We start from the raw sequence: 11,689 nt of genomic DNA, 5'->3' as shown, positions 1-11,689 counted from the left end.
TTAAATTTTGTTGTTGCTGCTGAGACAGGATCTTATGCAGCCCTGGGTAGTCTGGAACTCACAGAGGTTCCTCTGCCTCTGCTACACACCCAGCCCTGTTTTCTTTTTAACTCTTTAGTACTGCTTTTATAACACTTAAAAGTCCGTGTCTCAGAGTTTATTTCTCTTGAACAGAGTTGCTACAGAAAATGGGTTTAAAAATAAAAAGCAAAGAAACTTGGGGAAAGGGAAAATGGGTTTAAAAATATTTATTTATTTTATTTTTACTCTTGAGACAGGTTCTCATGAATTCCTGACTAGCCTTAATACTATAGTAACGGATGGCCTTGACTTACACTCTGTCAAGTAAGCTGTGTTCCCAGTCCCAAGCAGGAAAGTCTTAGAGCAGATCTGCAGACCCTTACAGTTAGTTATATGGGTTCCTTTAAAAAAGTTAGAAGAGGAGGAGGAAAAAGAGGAAGGGGAGGAGGAGGAAAAGGAGTGAAGAAGAGCTAGGTGACCCACACAAGTGATCTCAGCACCCAGGAGGCTGGGCCAAGATCCTCTGAAGTTTACATCCAGTCTCACTCAGAGGGAGAAGAGACTCACGTGTACAATTCTATAACATGCTTCATCATACTCTTCCATCAACCGAAAGCATATTTTCATCTCATTGAATATTCACTGTTAGACATACTGTATTTTTTATAAAGTTTCAATGGATTGAATCATTTGTGTGTGCATTTTGGGGTGGTGCCCTTGCTTGTGCCTCTGTGTGTGTGTGTGTGTGTGTGTGTGTGTGTGTGTGTGTGTGTGTGTGTTTGTGATGGAGCCCAAGGACCTATGCATGTTAGGTCAAGTATTCTACATCTGAGCTATCTATATTGCTACATTTTATTGCACATCCATCTTTCTTTTCTATATAAATGTCCAGAAGTGTCTTTGCAGTCATAATTGTCTTTGGATTCTGTGGTATCAAACACTTGCAATTGCCCTGTCTTTCAAAAATCCTTAGAAATCCCCTTCCCTCATTTTCCAAAAGGGCCCGTATCTGGGTCCACTGCCCCTGAGTGTTGCTTCTTCATGGTGTCCATCACAGTAGATGTCCATCCTTAGTCTAAGTGTCCTTTCCTTAGTCTAATTCTCTTTTCAGTCCACTCAGCTATTCTATCATCTACTCTGTCTGTCTTGTAGTCTGCCCATGTTTGAATGTGCACACCCATAATGCGTTTTTGTGGAGGCCAAAGGTCAGTCTTAGATGCCTTTCTCAATTACTCTTCACTGTATTTGTGTGTGTGTATGTATGTGTATGTGTGTTTTCAAGACAGGGTCTCTCTGTGTAACAGGCCTGGCTGTCCTAGAAGTTTCTCTGTACACCAGGCTGGCCTCAAACTCACAGAGATCTGCCTGCCTGTACTGGAATCAAAGGAGCACACCGCCATGCCTGGTCTGTGGTTTGTTTTCATTAAGACATAGTTTTACTTTGTAGCCCTAGCTGGCCTGGAATTTGCTCTGCAGATAATGCCTCAAACTCACTGAGATTTGTCTGGCTCCTGCCTTTCAAGTGCTGGAGTTAAAGGCGTGTTCCACAGCTCCTGGCTCCATGTTATTGTTTGATTCAGGGTCTTACTGAACTTAGAGTTCACTGATTTATCTAGACAGGCTTGGTCAGCAAACCCTGGGGATCTTCCTATCTCTACTTCCCTAGTTTTGATAGTTTTCAATGTCAATTTGCCACAACTAAAAATCCCCTGAGAAGAGAGCAACAATTCAGAAATTGTCTGGACCAGGTTGACCTCCCTGTGTGCCTCACTGTGGGATTGTCTTGACTGTTAGGTGTTGTAGGTAGACCCAGCCCATCCTGGGTGGCGCCATTCCCTAGGCAGGCAGTCCTAAGCTCTGAGTTAGAGGAGACCTAGTTGAGATGGATCAAGCACCATTTGAATGTATTGTGTCTCTCCTCACTTGATTGTGGATGGGATGTCTTATTCCTGCCTTGACTTCTCTGAGCTGATGGACTGTAACCTGCAACTGTGAGCCAAATAAACCCCTTCTCCCTGGTGTCGCTTTCTGTCAGGTTTGTCACAGCAACTGAAATGAAACTAGGACACCAGTGCTAGGGTTGCAGCCATGTGCTGTGACACCTGTCATTTTATGTGGGTGTTGGGGATCTGAAATCATGTCTTCTTATTTGCATGGAAAGTACTTTATTGACTGAGCCATAGCCCTCTTTCTGTCTTGATGCAGGCTCCTCACAGTTTTGTGGGTTTCCCCAGATCAAATCACTAAACTGCACATGTCTATGTCATATCTTCCTGGGTACCCCTCAGACCCCTTAGATATTCACTGGACTCCACAATTGGTCTCTACATCTTCCTTGCCCAACATGTGGCCCTTTTTGGAGTACCTCTCCTGGTAGGACTTTGTGGGACACTTGGACTCAGGCACTCAGAAGCACCTATAGGAGCCTCTCTTTTTCAGTGATACCCTGGAAGTTCACTCCTAACTTTTCTTTCTGCTCCTTAGCTCTCACTGTCACTGGCCTAATTCAGGCTTTTGTTTCTTTCTTTTAATGATTCTCTTGTAATAATCACTTAAGAACTTTTCAACTTTTCCTTTCTAAAATTCATTTCATACATGGCTGCTAGACTCCAATATCACAATTCTACACTATTAAAAATTTTCACACAGTGGTGAGAAATAGGATAATTTCATGAATAAACTGTGGCTCCAGTTTTATCTGCACTATGAAGATAATAATCAAATGCCTCTTCTGGAGGGAACTAAGTTAGAATGAGGCAATTGATTCCTACTGATATATTACTCCTAGCACACAGGATGTACTCAACGAACACTAACTGTTAGCATGATCACTGCCCCCCCCCATCCCTTCTGGTAGGACAGGGTCTGTCTGACCTCAAACTCACAGAGATCCTCCTGTTTCTCCCTCCCAAGTGCTATATTTAAAGACATGCCATTAGAGCCAGCCATAGAAGTTTTAGTATTTAACATTTTTAGATTCGTTAACTTTGAGACAGAATCTCGCTGTGTAGCCCAAGCTGGCCTTGAACTCACAGAGAGCTGCCTGCCTCTGGCTCTCAAGTGCTGTGATTAAGGCAAAGTACCACTATGACTGACATTAAGTGTTTGTCCTGCATGCATGATGTCCATGGATATCAGAAAGGGTCATCGGATCCCCTGAACTGTGGTCACAGATGACTGTGAGGCACCACGTGGGTGCTGGGGACTGAACTAAGTCTTCTGCAACCTTAAGGAGTATTCTTAACTTCTGACCCATCTTTCTAGCCCCCTTCTTTTCTTTTCTTTTTTTTAAAGGCTCTGTTTTTATTTTTAACTATGTGTTTGTATGCGTGCATGTGAATGGGCATTCAGGTGCTTTCAGAAGTCAGAAGAGGGAGTTCAATCCCCTGGAGCTGGAGTTCCAGAAGTTGTGAGCTGCCTAATGTGGGTGCTGGGAACCAAACTCCGTCCGCAACAACAGTGTTTGTTCTTTATCACTAAGTCCTCTCTCCAGCCCTGACTATTTTTAACATGGTTTAAACTCTTTAGCTTGGCCCTAAGGGCCCCCATGAGCAAGTCTTTCCTTTCTGGCTTCCTGTCCTCTGCTCTTCTGAGGGCAGCATGAACTGGAAGCACCACCAGCCAGAGCACTCACCAGGGGCTCTGCATGTTTCTCTGATGCTTTTCTCCTTTAAGTCTTGGTCAAAGCAGTGCACCAGCTGCAGGTACCAGCCTAACTCCAGAGAGGAGGGAGATTGTCATAAATGCCTGCAGTGAAGGACATGGAATGTCAGTGCCATGAGAATGTTTCCATCCTGTTCACGGCTGTGTTTCTAACACTCAGGTCATGATTGCCCGACACACAGTCAATACTCATTAAAGATTTTTTTGACTGAATGTATTAATTTGAGAAACACACTTCAAGGTTATGTTTGTTCTGAGGCAGTGTGAAAATGTAACTTCCCTGTCCTGGGAGGCTTGCTGTAAAAGTAGAGGTGTGATCTACTGCCCCTCAGTGTGGGCTTCCCTCCTAGGACATGTAGGAAGGAGACTCCTCCTGCAGAATTCTGCTTTGGAAGAACACCCAGATATCGAATTTGGAACCTGCTCACTACTGGAAAACCTCTTTAGTTGATATTCTGGCAACTTGATATGAGCTAACACCATCTAGGAAGAGGAAACCTCACTGAGACACCTTCTATGTCATACTAACATATAGGTAAGGCTGTGGGGGAACTTTTCTTGGTTAATGGTTGATGTGGGAGGGTCTAGCCAGCACTGGACAGGTGTGTTCCTGGCTTGTATAAGAAAGGTAACTGAGCAAGCCAGTAAACTGTCGCTGCCCCCGCCCCCAGTGTTTCTCCTTTGGTTCCTGTCTCCAGGTTCCTGCCTTGAGTTTGTGCCTTGGCTTCCCTTAGCAATAGACTGTGATATGAAAGTATAAGCCTACATCTAATAAACAATTTTCTCCCCAAGTTGCTTTTGGTTGTAGTGTTTATTCTGGTGACTGAAAAGCAGACCGGGTCATTGGCAGTTAGTTGGTCTGGCAAGAACCTCAGCAAATCCAGCTCCTTAGAGTTGTAGAACGGACATGGTGTGATTGTCAAAAAGGGTTGGAATAGGAAGATGCAGCCAGTGAGAAATGAGCAGAAGCTGGGAGACAAGCTCTATTCCTTCAAACTACAATGGCTCAAACTCTGAAACAAAGGAAGTTAAAAGAAGCAGATATGTGGACCACACAATGAAAACTGGTCCTTCCGTGGGACCCAGTGCCAAGGTAGGTCAACAGGCCTGTCCTACCTAGCTCTTTCAGCCTGTTCAGGGCTCACCTCTCCACTGCCTGTTCGCAGAAATTTGCTTGCTTGTGTCAAGGTCTGAACAGACTTGCATTATACAACATGCATACACACACACACACACACACACACACACACACACACAAACTTTTTCGTTGGTCGAGTGATCTGACTTAGATCTCGGGTAGTTTCTGAAACCCGGTGATTCAATAGGATGCCAAACATTGCTTCTAAAGACACAGTAGCCTATATAGGAATACATCCTTGGTTGCAGACCATGGAGGACTATTTTACTTGACTTTTTGTAACCCGTGTTTCAAAACTCTAAAAAACATAGAGAAACCATTATAAAGAACACTCACAAACTTTGTCCCAGGCTTCACAGTTATTAACAGTCTCCATTTTGCTGCATTCCCATCTTGCTGAGGTAGATTCTGCTCATCATGCTTCATTCCTACAAACCTTGCTATGAACCTCTCTAGGAGGAACTTTTTGTTTGTTCCTTTGATTTTTGTTTTTTTGTGGCAGGTCTTCTCTGAGTAGCCCTGGCTATCTGTAGACCAGGCTAGCCTCGAAAACAGAGATCCCTCTACCTCTAACCCCAATACTCCCAGCTGAGTGCTGAAATTAAAGGTGTGGCTCACCATCACCCAGCTCTTTTTAAAGTGTCCCCTTATCTTCTTTCTTTTTCTTTAAATTTTTCTCTGTGTGTACATGTATGTGTATACATGTGCATGCATGTGTGTGTACATGCATGTGTGTACGAAGGTGGTAAGGAGTCCGGAAGAGGGTGTCAGCTATCCTGAACCTAGAGGTACAGACAGTTATGGAGTACCTGATGTGGCTGCTGGGACTTGAACTTTTGTCCTCTGAAAGAGCAACGAGTACTTTTTTTACTTCTGAGTCATCTCTCCAACCATAGTTCACCCTCAGACTGGCCTTTTCCTTATGGGGAATTACAGTCATCCTTTGTAGAGGCAAAGGCCTAAGAAACTCCAGCTTCTTACTGTTCAACTTCAGTTATCTTCAGGCCTTAAAATGGCATCTTTTTCCAAGGATAAAGAAGTAGCAAAAAATAAGGGAATCCTCAGTGGTCAGGGATTATTGGAAGCTTCAGTTGAGAAAAGTAGGCACCAAAGCTGGGGTCTGGCTGGGGTGAGAGCCAGGTGGACCAGAGTTTAGGCCTCAAGAGAGCGATCAGGAATGAGAGGGACAAGAGACAACGTACCAGAGCAGCCACAGCAGCAAGTTGGACAGATCCAATCCCTGAAAAGCAACCCCGGATCAGAAGAAAATCAAGCCCATAAAGAGCGGTGGTGGGCATATGTGCCTAACTGTCTATCGCTGAGGTCCGCCCCACCCCAGCATAGCTGTAGCCATTTTGACCAGTGCCTGCCAGCTATTTCATATGGTTGCTGTAATATGCCTGCCAGTCATTGACACAGAAAAATGACCTGACTCAGAGCAGGGTCACGCTGACCACATGCCCTGTCATGTTCTCTATGTTCTCTATAAGGTTTGCTAATCTTAAGAAATTCCATGAAGCTTCACCTAGGACCCACCAAATCAAAGGTCAGCATGAACCATTATGTCTAAAATGGCTTGAGTCCGAGCTGACCACTGGACATTTCGTGTACCTGTGTATGAGCGCATTGTGGTCTTTCCCTTTATAATCCTGTCCTGAAGACAAACTGCTACTACAAAATTAGGCTCCTGAGTCCTTTTTGTGGTCCTGATCAATCAGTCTTGGAATGTGCATTCAACAAACTATTCTTGCTTAACTGAGATCAGTGTTCGTATGGTTTATTTGGTGATTCCCAAACCCCAACTTCTTCTAACCATAACCTCACTCTATCCTGAATTCTGGACCAAAATGTTAGAAAAGCCTAAAAGATCCACAAACTGAAAATGTGATAACTGCCTCCATTCCCCAGCCAAACAGCAGTAGAAGACATTTGAAAGCCAAATTATACCCACAGATAAACTTCTAAGAAAGGGAGCTGGGTGTGTGGTGCAGCCTTCAATCCCAGCCTTCAGAGGCAGATGCGGGAGGAACTCTGAGTTAGAGGCCAGCCTGGTCTATAAAGTGAGTTCCAGGACAACCAGTGCTACACAGAGAAACCCTGTCTCAAAACAAAACAGCTCTTTAAAAAAAAGGGTTAAATGTGAGAGGCAGTGCACAAAATACACAGAGACAAAAATTGTCACGAGAGGTAGCCAAACCAATAAACTATGGAATCAGATTTGCAGAAACCAACATAAGTTAGAATTTAGAAAGCTGGTGCATTGGCTTAGTGGCAGAGTATGTGTCCGGAATTCAAGGGGTCTTGGATTTCAACAGCTAGAGTAAGGGAGAAGAAACAAGGAACACAGAGTATTGGATATCCTATTTTATGTGCCAAAAAGCCCCAAAGTCATATTAAGCAGAAACTGAAAGGACCAGCAAGGGGTCTTACTACGTAAGGGAGTCCAATCCCTTGAACCCACGGTGGAAGGAGAGAACGAACTCCAGGAAGTTGTTCTGACCTTAGTTAGTAGAGGCCCTGCCTAGCATGTCAGAAACCCTGGCTTCATTCCCTAGAACTTCATAAACCAGACTTGGTAGCATCAACCAGAAATCTCAGCACCAGGAAGATGAGAGGCAGGTGGACCAGGAGTTCAAGGTCAGTCATGTCTACACAGGATCCTGTCTCTAAACAACAAACGATCTATACATCAACAATGATTACCAAAGAAAAGAAGCAGAGAGAAATGGCAGGTTCTTAGAAAGTAAAGACAGACTAACTCTCAACTGTGCATGCCAGGAGAGAGCAGAATGCATCATCAAATCACTGAGAGAAAACTACTTACAAGCTAGAATTGTATTTTTAGCAAACACTGTCTTTCAAGAATAAGAATGAAAGAAAGACATTTCAGACAAATAAAAAATGAGAATCTGTGCCAGTCGACCCCAGTGAAGGAATTTCAGGCAGAGGGAGATAGCTGCAGAAGGAAAGTAACCTGGGAAGTAAGCTGTGAACTCTGTGCACCGCTGAGGGCCACGGTGTTCTCAGAGGCTCTACAGACTCCAGAGGCACACAGTTCGGGTGGTGATGTCCAAAGTTAAGGCACAGTGTCTCACACATGCCTCTGAGGGGAGGTCAAGATGTGATCTGAGGAAGTAAGGGGCCAGCAAGATGGCTCAGCGAGTAAAGGCTCCTGGTGCCAAGCCTGCTGACCTGGGTCCTAGCCCTGGGACCCACATGAGAACCAGCTCGACAAAGCTGGCCTCTGACTTACACATGTGCACATTGCTATGTATCCACCTGTGCACATACACATGCGGAACTAAATATAGTAAAAATTAAGGTGGAGGGACTTAAACACACTCGATCGAATGTCCAGGGCCACAATCACAGGAACACACGTGCAATATGGCTTCCATACTAGTAACGGAGGGAAATGTAGGGTGAAGAAAGTGGCGTGGTATACAATTAAGTGACATAATCCACTTCCTCGTGAAAATATAATCGAGACACCTGGAGAGAAGGCTTCTTGTTCAGAGGCCCTGAGTTCTGTTCCCAGCACCCACAGCAGGTGGCTCACAAACTGATTCTAACTCCAACCCCAGGGAATCTGACAACCTCTTCTGGCCTCCAAGGGCATTGCACTCACATGTGCACACATGTGCACCTACATAAAGACACATATGTAACATGTAAAAACATAGTCATCACGGTGGGAGGCAGAAAAGGTGGATCTCCATGACATGAAGGCTAGCCTGGTCTACACATAGAGTTCCTGGGCAGCCAGGGACACACACAGAGAAACCCTGTTGGGAAAAACAAAAACAAAAACATAGAGACAAACAAAAAGAGAAACTGGGGCTGGAGAGATGGCTCAGTGGTTAAGAGCACTGACTGCTCTTCCAGATGTCCTGAGTTTGATTTCCCACAACCACATGGACCACAATCATCTGTAATGGGATCTGATTTCCTCATCTGGTGTGTCTGAAGACAGTGTACTCATATAAAAATAAAAAATGAATAAGTATTTTTTAAAAAGGAAAAAGAAAAAATACTAAAGTAAACAAATAATGTTGCACGCAAGGTTTCTAGAACAGTGCAGGAGTTTGTCACAAGGCTGAAGGGGCCCTGCTCTGGGACACTAATCTGGTTAGAAAACAACTGAGAAAACATGGAAAGCATCTTAACAAGAAGTGTTAGAGAATCTGTCACCAGCAGTCTCTTCCCGGAGACAGAACACAATCGCCGAGCGACTCTAAATAAACACTTAAGTCACAGGAATCTAAAAATTGATGTCAAAACAAAAGTTTGAGTTTCTATTTCTCACAAAAAAAGATTTCAAGAGTTTATCATCAGATTTCTGTGTCACTAATAGCAGAGCGGGAAGGAGGGATTTCTTAAAGGATGCGTCGAGCACACAAGAAGGTGGGCAGCTCATTTCTAACCAAGGATCCACTTGTGATCTGAGATTTGGGGGGAAGCAATGACGATGAGGGATCCCAACAGCCTGATGTACGGGAAGCCAAGGCAGGTGCAAACACTTTGGTTGCTTGTTGTTGTTTGGTTTGCTTGTTGTTGTTTGGGTTGCTTGTTGTTTGGTTTGCTTGTTGTTGTTTGGTTTGCTTGTTGTTGTTTGGGTTGCTTGTTGTTGTTTGGTTTGCTTGTTGTTGTTTGGGTTGCTTGTTGTTGTTTGGGTTGCTTGTTGTTGTTTGGTTTGCTTGTTGTTGTTTGGGTTGCTTGTTGTTGTTTGGTTTGCTTGTTGTTGTTTGGGTTGCTTGTTGTTGTTTGGGTTGCTTGTTGTTGTTTGGGTTGCTTGTTGTTGTTTGGGTTGCTTGTTGTTTGGGTTGCTTGTTGTTTGGTTTGCTTGTTGTTGTTTGGGTTGCTTGTTGTTGTTTGGGTTGCTTGTTGTTGTTTGGGTTGCTTGTTGTTTGGGTTGCTTGTTGTTTGGGTTGCTTGTTGTTGTTTGGGTTGCTTGTTGTTGTTTGGGTTGCTTGTTGTTGTTTGGGTTGCTTGTTGTTGTTTGGGTTGCTTGTTGTTGTTTGGGTTGCTTGTTGTTGTTTGGGTTGCTTGTTGTTGTTTGGGTTGCTTGTTGTTGTTTGGGTTGCTTGTTGTTGTTTGGGTTGCTTGTTGTTGTTTGGTTTGCTTGTTGTTGTTTGGGTTGCTTGTTGTTGTTTGGGTTGCTTGTTGTTGTTTGGTTTGCTTGTTGTTGTTTGGGTTGCTTGTTGTTGTTTGGTTTGCTTGTTGTTGTTTGGGTTGCTTGTTGTTGTTTGGGTTGCTTGTTGTTGTTTGGTTTGCTTGTTGTTGTTTGGGTTGCTTGTTGTTGTTTGGGTTGCTTGTTGTTGTTTGGGTTGCTTGTTGTTGTTTGGGTTGCTTGTTGTTGTTTGGTTTGCTTGTTGTTGTTTGGGTTGCTTGTTGTTGTTTGGGTTGCTTGTTGTTGTTTGGGTTGCTTGTTGTTGTGCAGTACGTCTGTGGAGGGCGGTGAGCCGTGGGTGTTGATCCCTGGTTGCCACTCACCTTGGTTTTATTTGAGACAGTCTCTCACTGAGACTTACTATGCTAGACGTCCTAGCTAGTGAGCCCCAGAGATCACCTGTCTTTTCCTCCCCAGAGTCAGATCGACAAGCACAACCCACCATGCCTGGCTTTTGATGTGCGTTCTTGGGGTCAAACTCTGGTCCTCAAGGATGCACAGCAAGCACTTTACATCTGAGTTATAGTCTAGGCCCTGAGAAGAAATTCCAAATTTTAGTAATTGCCGAATATGCCTGGCCTCTCAGACTTTGAGAGGAGCAGGCAAGAAGGTCAGGAGTTCAAGATCATCCTTGACTACACAGTGAGTTCCAGGGCAGCCTGAGCGACAAGAACCCTTCTCAAAAAACATCACACACACACACAGATTTTAGTAGTTGGGTTGTTTACAGAATAAAATATTATGTAGCGTATTGTCAGCCATTCGAGTTCTGCTGTTCAGGGGAAAAAGAGCAATCACAAACTTGGAGAAAGTCCTGGAAAATTTCAGAACACTAGGAAATACATATGATGTATACTGTGTGACAACATAGTTCTCATGACATGGTCTTTTGTAAGGCATAATCTGATTTAATTTTTTTTGGACACTATTTAGCCCAGGGTGGCTTTGAACTCAAAGCAATCTTCCTGCCTCAGCCTCCCGACTGCTGGGATTTCAGGTCTATGCCATGATATATACCTTAACTGATTGGGTGATGCCTAAAGAGGGAAGAGTGTTTGAATTGAAAATATACTATTTCGGGGGTGAAGAGCAATGACTGCTCTTCCAGAGATCCTGAGTTCAAATCCCAGCAACCACATGATGGCTCACAACTCTCTGTAATGTGATCTGATGCCCTCTTCTGGTGTGTCTGAGGGCAGTGGTGCTGCTTGCCTTTAAGGTGGATCTGATTTTGAGGCCAGCCTGTTCTACAGAGTTCCAGGACAGCCAGGGCTACATAAAGAAACCCTGTCTCAAAAAACCTAAAAAAGAAAAAGAAGAAAGAAAGAAAACAATCTATTGCTTAGAAAACCAGCTGCCTGCTTGAGTTCCTGATCTGACTTCTCTTATGGTGGATGGTGATGTGAGAGTGTGGGTTAAACAAACACCCTCCTCCCCAGGTTGGCTGGGTCAGTATTTTATGTCAGCAAGAAGGAAGTAATAATACACACATAGGTACAGAGTGTGGGGTGTTCTGTGATGGATCTGACCATGTTGTGGAGGAGGGGCTGTAGAAAGACTTTGAAGTTTTGGGCTTCAAAAAGCCATTGAGTGCTTAGCTGTAACTAGCTATCACGAGTGCCTGGAGTATACGAAATACTGAGAGTGGTGCCGCTGTCGGGGTCCTGGCTTGTGACATTTCAGAGGGAAGCAAGGGA

The sequence above is a fragment of the Rattus norvegicus genome, chromosome 4, assembly GCF_036323735.1.
Source record: "Rattus norvegicus strain BN/NHsdMcwi chromosome 4, GRCr8, whole genome shotgun sequence".
Taxonomy (NCBI): Eukaryota; Metazoa; Chordata; class Mammalia; order Rodentia; family Muridae; genus Rattus; species Rattus norvegicus.
The sequence above is the reverse complement of the archived record's forward strand: the minus strand, read 5'-3'. Positions refer to the sequence as shown.